The sequence below is a fragment of the Carex rostrata genome, chromosome 16 (genome assembly GCF_964058835.1).
Source record: "Carex rostrata chromosome 16, lpCarRost1.2, whole genome shotgun sequence".
NCBI classification, from domain to species: domain Eukaryota; kingdom Viridiplantae; phylum Streptophyta; class Magnoliopsida; order Poales; family Cyperaceae; genus Carex; species Carex rostrata.
This window is the reverse complement of record NC_135933.1, coordinates 520,017-526,390: the sequence shown is the minus strand read 5'-3', so window position 1 is coordinate 526,390 and position 6,374 is coordinate 520,017. Positions and strand designations below refer to the sequence as shown.

At 32.4% G+C, this 6,374-nt stretch overlaps 1 pseudogene; it reads right to left on the bottom strand.

Moving 5' to 3' along the window:
- Positions 1-3,623: 3,623 nt before the first annotated feature.
- LOC144567633 (expansin-A7 pseudogene) lies at positions 3,624-4,889 on the bottom strand (annotated as a pseudogene).
- Between the last annotated feature and the right edge of the window lie 1,485 nt (positions 4,890-6,374).

Here is a 6,374-nt window from a genome sequence, read left to right as displayed (position 1 = left end):
GCTTTAACAGGGTTACAACTACCCTCTTATATTTTCATCTGGAGACACTACTAGAGTGCTCTAAACAAATTCAATTGGAATGCTTTACAACTACCCTCTTATGTTTTCATTTGAAGACACTACTAAGAGTGCTGCAAAGACTTTTAATTGGAGTATTGTATTAGGGTTGCAACTATCATCTTCTCTTACCATATAGAGACACTATTAAAGTTATGCAAACACTTTCAATTGGAGTGTAGTATTAGGGTTATAAATCCTCTATTATATTGTCATATGGAGACACTACTAGAGTGCTCCAAACACCTTCAATTGAAGTATTGTATTAGGGTTGTAAATGCCTTATTATCTTGTCATCTGGAAACACTACTAGAGTGCTCCAAACATCTTCAATTGAAGTATTTTATTAGGGTTGCAACTCCCATATTCTCTTGCCATATAGTGACATTACTAGAGTACACCAAACACCTTCAATTGGAGTGATTTATATTGTATTTCATATATTTTCAATGAAATATATTGAACATTTCTAATATTTCAATACAAAAAATAAAAAATTTAAAAAATTTCTGTTTTGCAAAAAAAAAAAAAAAGTTGGAATCGTGGAAAAAAAATCCACAGTTTGGGTACTTTTGAAATTCTATCTAAAACCTAGTTATTGTTATTAAAATATTTTGCTAATTGGATATTTTTAAAAATGTCGGGCAACTTGTTCTTCATCTATAGTATTTTCCTATTCTAATTAAATGTAGGCTGGTAGTGGTTTTTGTTAAAATAGGATTAATTTAGGCTTTTACTTAATTTTATTGTTTTTATCTACTTTATGTAATGGTAAACTTTTCATATTCAATAAATTAATGTTACAGGTTTCATCTCAAAAAAAAAAAAGGAAACTCTTCCACTCAAATTGTTTACGGAAGGTTTTGCTTTGTTTAGAAATTCGATTTTTTTTTTTTATAAAAGGCATAACAGCCCGCAAATGCAAATATAAAACTAAGCCTAGGTGAAACTAAAATAGTCCATCCAAACAGTAATCAAAGCTAGCATTAAGTTTAGAAATTAGAATTTAAAGCATAAATCAGGACATAAAATTTAGGAGCATATGGATAGTTGATTACATATTCACATGAAGGATTGGTGAAGAAATAAATTAAGTCTATGAACTGCTTTATTTTATTTTTTAGGGCATGATACGGTCAAGTGTAGAAAGTATGATGCATATATTTTTTGAAATAATTTCTCTTTGTTCTTTCAAAGGATGAGTTTGATGGATTCAAATATAAGTTCATTAAGCGCAATGTTGGATGGCAATGGCAGAAAGAAGGGGACTGAGAAGGGTGCAAACGACTAATCTGAGCTAACAAATGAGAAGTATGGAGCATCACGATTTCCAGAATTTACTCGACAAGAGACCAAACTACGTACTTCTACTTCTACTACTCTTGGACATGACAGATTGTTATTCTAAGATCATTTTGTAATCAAGTTAGTTTATCTAGGTGTCAAACTAAATTTTTGTTGACTAACAAAGAATAGATCTTAGAATTGTTGCATTTTAGTTAAAAACAACGACCATTATGTGAAATGTATTTTGTAAGCAACAAAGTGTTATGAAAACAAAGTCAGATATTAGTCATGGAATTACATTATGTGTTTTTAGTTTTTTTTTTGGTGTGTTAAAGTGCATATTCTAAAGCTGTTAAACATTTTTGTTTTAATTTTTGAACCACTGTTTATTTGTTTCTGGACATTTTAGTTGCAAAGTTGTTGGTACACTGCTGGTACGACATGTGTTAAAATTGTGGCTATAATATTATTTTTTATTTCAAAAATTTTCCCCAGCCAAGATAGGTACTGGTATTTTGAGTTTAAATGTAGTTGTAACGAGAGGATAGGTACTTGTATTTTTATTTCATAATTGTAACGGCCTAAGGCCTTTGTCTAAAATTATGAATATATATAGGAGGGTTTAAATGCACCCAAATTTTTGTGCACCCAAATGCATCCTATCTTTCAAATAATTTTTCTTCGTTTTCAAAGTTCGAATAGTCAATCCAAACCGTTAGATACGATCTATATATTAAGATGTGTTTGGAGACCAAATTTTACATTTTTTGGAATTTTTTTACTATTTATTAAGCCACTTTGAAAATCGCTGATTTTGTATTTTCTGGATCATTGAATCAGCGATTTTTAAAGTGGCTTAATAAATAGTAAAAAAATTCCAAAAAATGTAAAATTTGGTCTCCAAGCACATCTTAATATATAGATCGCATCTAACGGTTCGGATTGACTATTCAGACTTTGAAAACAGAAAAAAAAGGATAGGGTGCATTTGAACCCTCCTCATATATATATTCATAATTTTATTTGTTAAATTTGTGTTCAACATTTTACTGAAAATTCTAATCAATTAATAGCATTCAACGTATGTTGTTGTATTAACAAAACTCAACAAGGTCATAGGGGTCATTTCCTCCTATGTTTATATTTTAATAAGATTTACTTTTACTATTCCAAATTTTCAATCATTGAGTTTATCAAGCACAATTAGAATAAAGAAAAAGGATGATCAATTCTCAATTCCACAATTTCTCTATTCTCCTTTATTCTCTTGCTATTTCATAACTTGCCGAACATTGTTATTCGGCCGGAAAGGACTTGCAAATGAATGTTTGGATTGATTTACGTTCTAGCCATAAAATGAAAGCCCCATGCGTCAGGTGGTCCCTGCCTTCAGCCTCTTAGTACCGCATTTTTATTATTTCTCCGACTGCTGTCCCTCACTTGGAAGGGTTTTAGTTTTGTTATTAACAGAGCAAGCCCATCAAGCTAATCCCGCTAATCGCTGAGCACCATCCTCTTTTCTTCCAACAAAATGGAGCTTGGTCAACTTTCTTAACGACTATTTCCAAATTAGGATAAGCAATTGCTAACAATTTCTTATTTTCTCAATGTCTTATCCTTTCTCAGTTTTTTGTACATTTGCATTGTGAGATGCAGAAGGAGAAGCCAAGGCGCAGACTGCCATAGAGGCTTATGATTCGATTAAAAAAAAATGTTTAGTTCTGATGAAGAAAGGGAATAAAGAAAGAATGTTTAGATGTAATTGGGACATGAAATTTTAGTTTATCACAGAAAAATAGCAAATTTTGAAAGTGTGCTTTTCTATCGACTCAATTTTCAATTGTACTAGCGTAAACTATACTATAGAAAAACATACGACAATTGGGAACATTGAGAACTCCAAATAAAAGATAGATCCAACCAAAAAGAGATGTTATCCTTTTATCAAATCAAAGGAGCAAACTAAGCTTTATACAAATACTTTCCTCTTTAAATCCACAACAGATTTAAGGGAACCAGATATATATGAACAAGCTAAAAATGTACATCAAGGATCGAGCTAACCAAGTTTTATACAAACACTTTAATTTCCACTTTAAATCTTCAACAGATTTAAGGGAATCAGATATATATGGACAAAAGCAAAAATAATTATATACCTCAAAACCAAAAGGGAAATGAACCAAAAATTAACACCAAAAGGTGCCCCTAATTTATTATATTGCGTCAATTTAACTCTTTAATATCCACCATTTCCAACTGCCATAATTCCCGGTGGTTCAGAAGTTGTTGTATGCCTGGTAAGTCAAGCCAACACCCCAGTAGGCGTCAGCCACATTGTTGCAAATGATCGTGTCTGACGAGCTGCTGGCCCAGATTTGAAATGAGAGTGCCTGACCACCCAAATTGGAGAAGGCTTGCCACATGACACCCCAGTTTTGGCTCATCCGCATCCAACCTGTTTTGCTACCCTTGATCGACATGGCACCGATATCCCCTGCCCCAGCTACATTGAATGGGGTCACCAGCAACCAGTACGCATTCCCTGAGAACTTGAATTTGATACCGCCGGTCCTCTTGCACGGGACCCTATGTTTTCAAGTGTATATATGTCATTTTTAATTGTGGTTCATTACATTTCACAAGCTTTGGAATTATTAAAGAGGACATGGATGATATATATTTATTTTCTGATTGCTGCATTCCCACAAGCTTTTGGTTATAATTGTCAGCCCTGTAAACTAAAATGCTACACATATTCTGCCACGTTGCAAGTGGATATGTACGAAATTTAGGTGGCACTATTTAAACAAAAAAAATAAGGTGGTGATAGTTTAGTTAATTTATTATATGATAACCATGATGCTATATATTCGAGTGGAAGGTCGCAAGTTCAAAACCTGATTAGATATCTAGTGAATAATTAAGTTGAAAAGCTTGAACTCTATGGTTATTCAAAAGAAAATCTTATAATAATTACCTGCGGTACATGACTGGCACGATTCCACCCTCGTAACGAGCGAACGACAACCACGCAGGCATTGCCATGTCAAAGTGCTTTCTTGGTGGATTGCACCAACCACCATTGTTTGAATCCAATGCCCAGTTGGGTGGGCACAGATTTGTACCAGTAACGACAATTGATGAAGCACCAGGTATACAGAATCGGGACCCATCACAACGGATTTCATAACAGCCACCGCAGCCCTTGCCATTATTAAACAGGGGAGTGCTCAGTGCGGCGGTTTTGGTACCAAATCCAATTCCATACATGTTTGAGTATCCACAAGCTCCACCTACACAGCATATTCAAATATTTTGAATCGTTATTTATTTCATACTTCTCAGAAACTTTTACTATATATCAAAAATGGAGAAAAATGATCTTTTGCTTTAGTAGGTCCTTTCTGTCCATATGAAGAGAAAGAAAACATGATTGAGAGAGACATACCCATATCATCACCCACACCGGACTCGTCACCATAAAAGGTCGCATGTGCCGCAGTCCAACCAGACGGTTGAAAATATGCTTCAGCTGTAGCCATCATTAGTGACACAACCGCTACCACCACCACATGACAAGGCGAGAAAGAAGCCATGGCAACTATATATCCTTCAAAATCCTAGAGGTTGGAAGTGCAAATTCAGCTGAGTTATGTTATTGTTCAGGTACCCAAGTCTGATCGTTGGAAAGACACCTTAGTACCTAGCTAATATATAGTCGGCTGTCATGTATGTTTGAAGTTTTTTCTAAGGTCCTTGTACGTTTGTATTTTATAATTAAGTTGGCGCCACGATTATTTAGGCTACAGTGATAATTAAGGCATACTGAAACTTAATCTAGTGATCATCAAAAGAAAAAGAAAAAAAAAAAAAAAACTTAATCTAGTGTAATGGGTCGGATTGACCTGGTTTATTGGAGTTGAGGGCCTGAGGCCCAGATTAAGTTAATAATAAATGAAAACGTCAAATTATTGTTGCATTTAAAATTAACTAATTATAATAATTATGTAATTATACAGTCAGACTCTAAAATTTTTCTAAGGAAAAAAATGATTGTAGGCCTAATTTTTTAATTTGTTTTAAAAAGTACAAAAGAGGCCGTCCTTTTTGGGACGACTCCTTTTTTATTATAACTTACAGTTGATATATAAAATGGTAAGAAAGTTTATTTTATATATAGCTATAGCAAAAATGTCAAATAATTTATAGTTGAAGTACCGATTAACGAAATGCATTTTCATCTTTACTTTAATTGAAATTATCTTTAATTTTACGGCTTACTTAGTACTTACCAACAAATTTGTGGTAGTAAGATTTGTAACTAGAATGCTCTATAGCTTGATGAATTTTTGGAACTGTTAGTTTTTAATTAACAAAGTAAATTATTTTATATAGTGGTTGCCATTTACCTTCACCACTAGATCTAAGAAAAAAAACTATAGTGGATGGAGAAAAGCTATGTTACATTATGATTTTAATAAGAATATATTATAGCTATAATTAAGTAAGTATTAATTAATATTATAATTCCTAAAATTAGATCAAGATCAGAACAATAAGCTAGCTTGTCAGAAGTAATTAAAGAGGAATAACTGGCAGTGCTATGGACCCACCCTAAACTCTCAAAATGCTTCATATTGAGTAGGCATATCGACACCACATACATTTATATTAACACAATATTTTTACAAAAATTTAATGTATGGACAATTTTGACCCCATTAAATCCCTTTCTAACTATCATATTTTTTTCATAATGTAATTAATATAGTGATCATCAAATTATTTGGTTTTCATAATTGATAGATTTTGTTTTCCTATTTTTTTTTTATACTTTGCATTCATGTTAAATCAAATTTCGATGATCTTTTTTTTTTCATGAAAAATAGTTGTATAATTTAAACAACAAAAACATTCAATTCAATTAAGGTTCTAAGCAGTCAAGCCAAAATATATATTAACTTTTGTTTTTGTAAATAATTTTTTTTAATATTAAGATACACTCGCTTTAATATGTGATATATTCC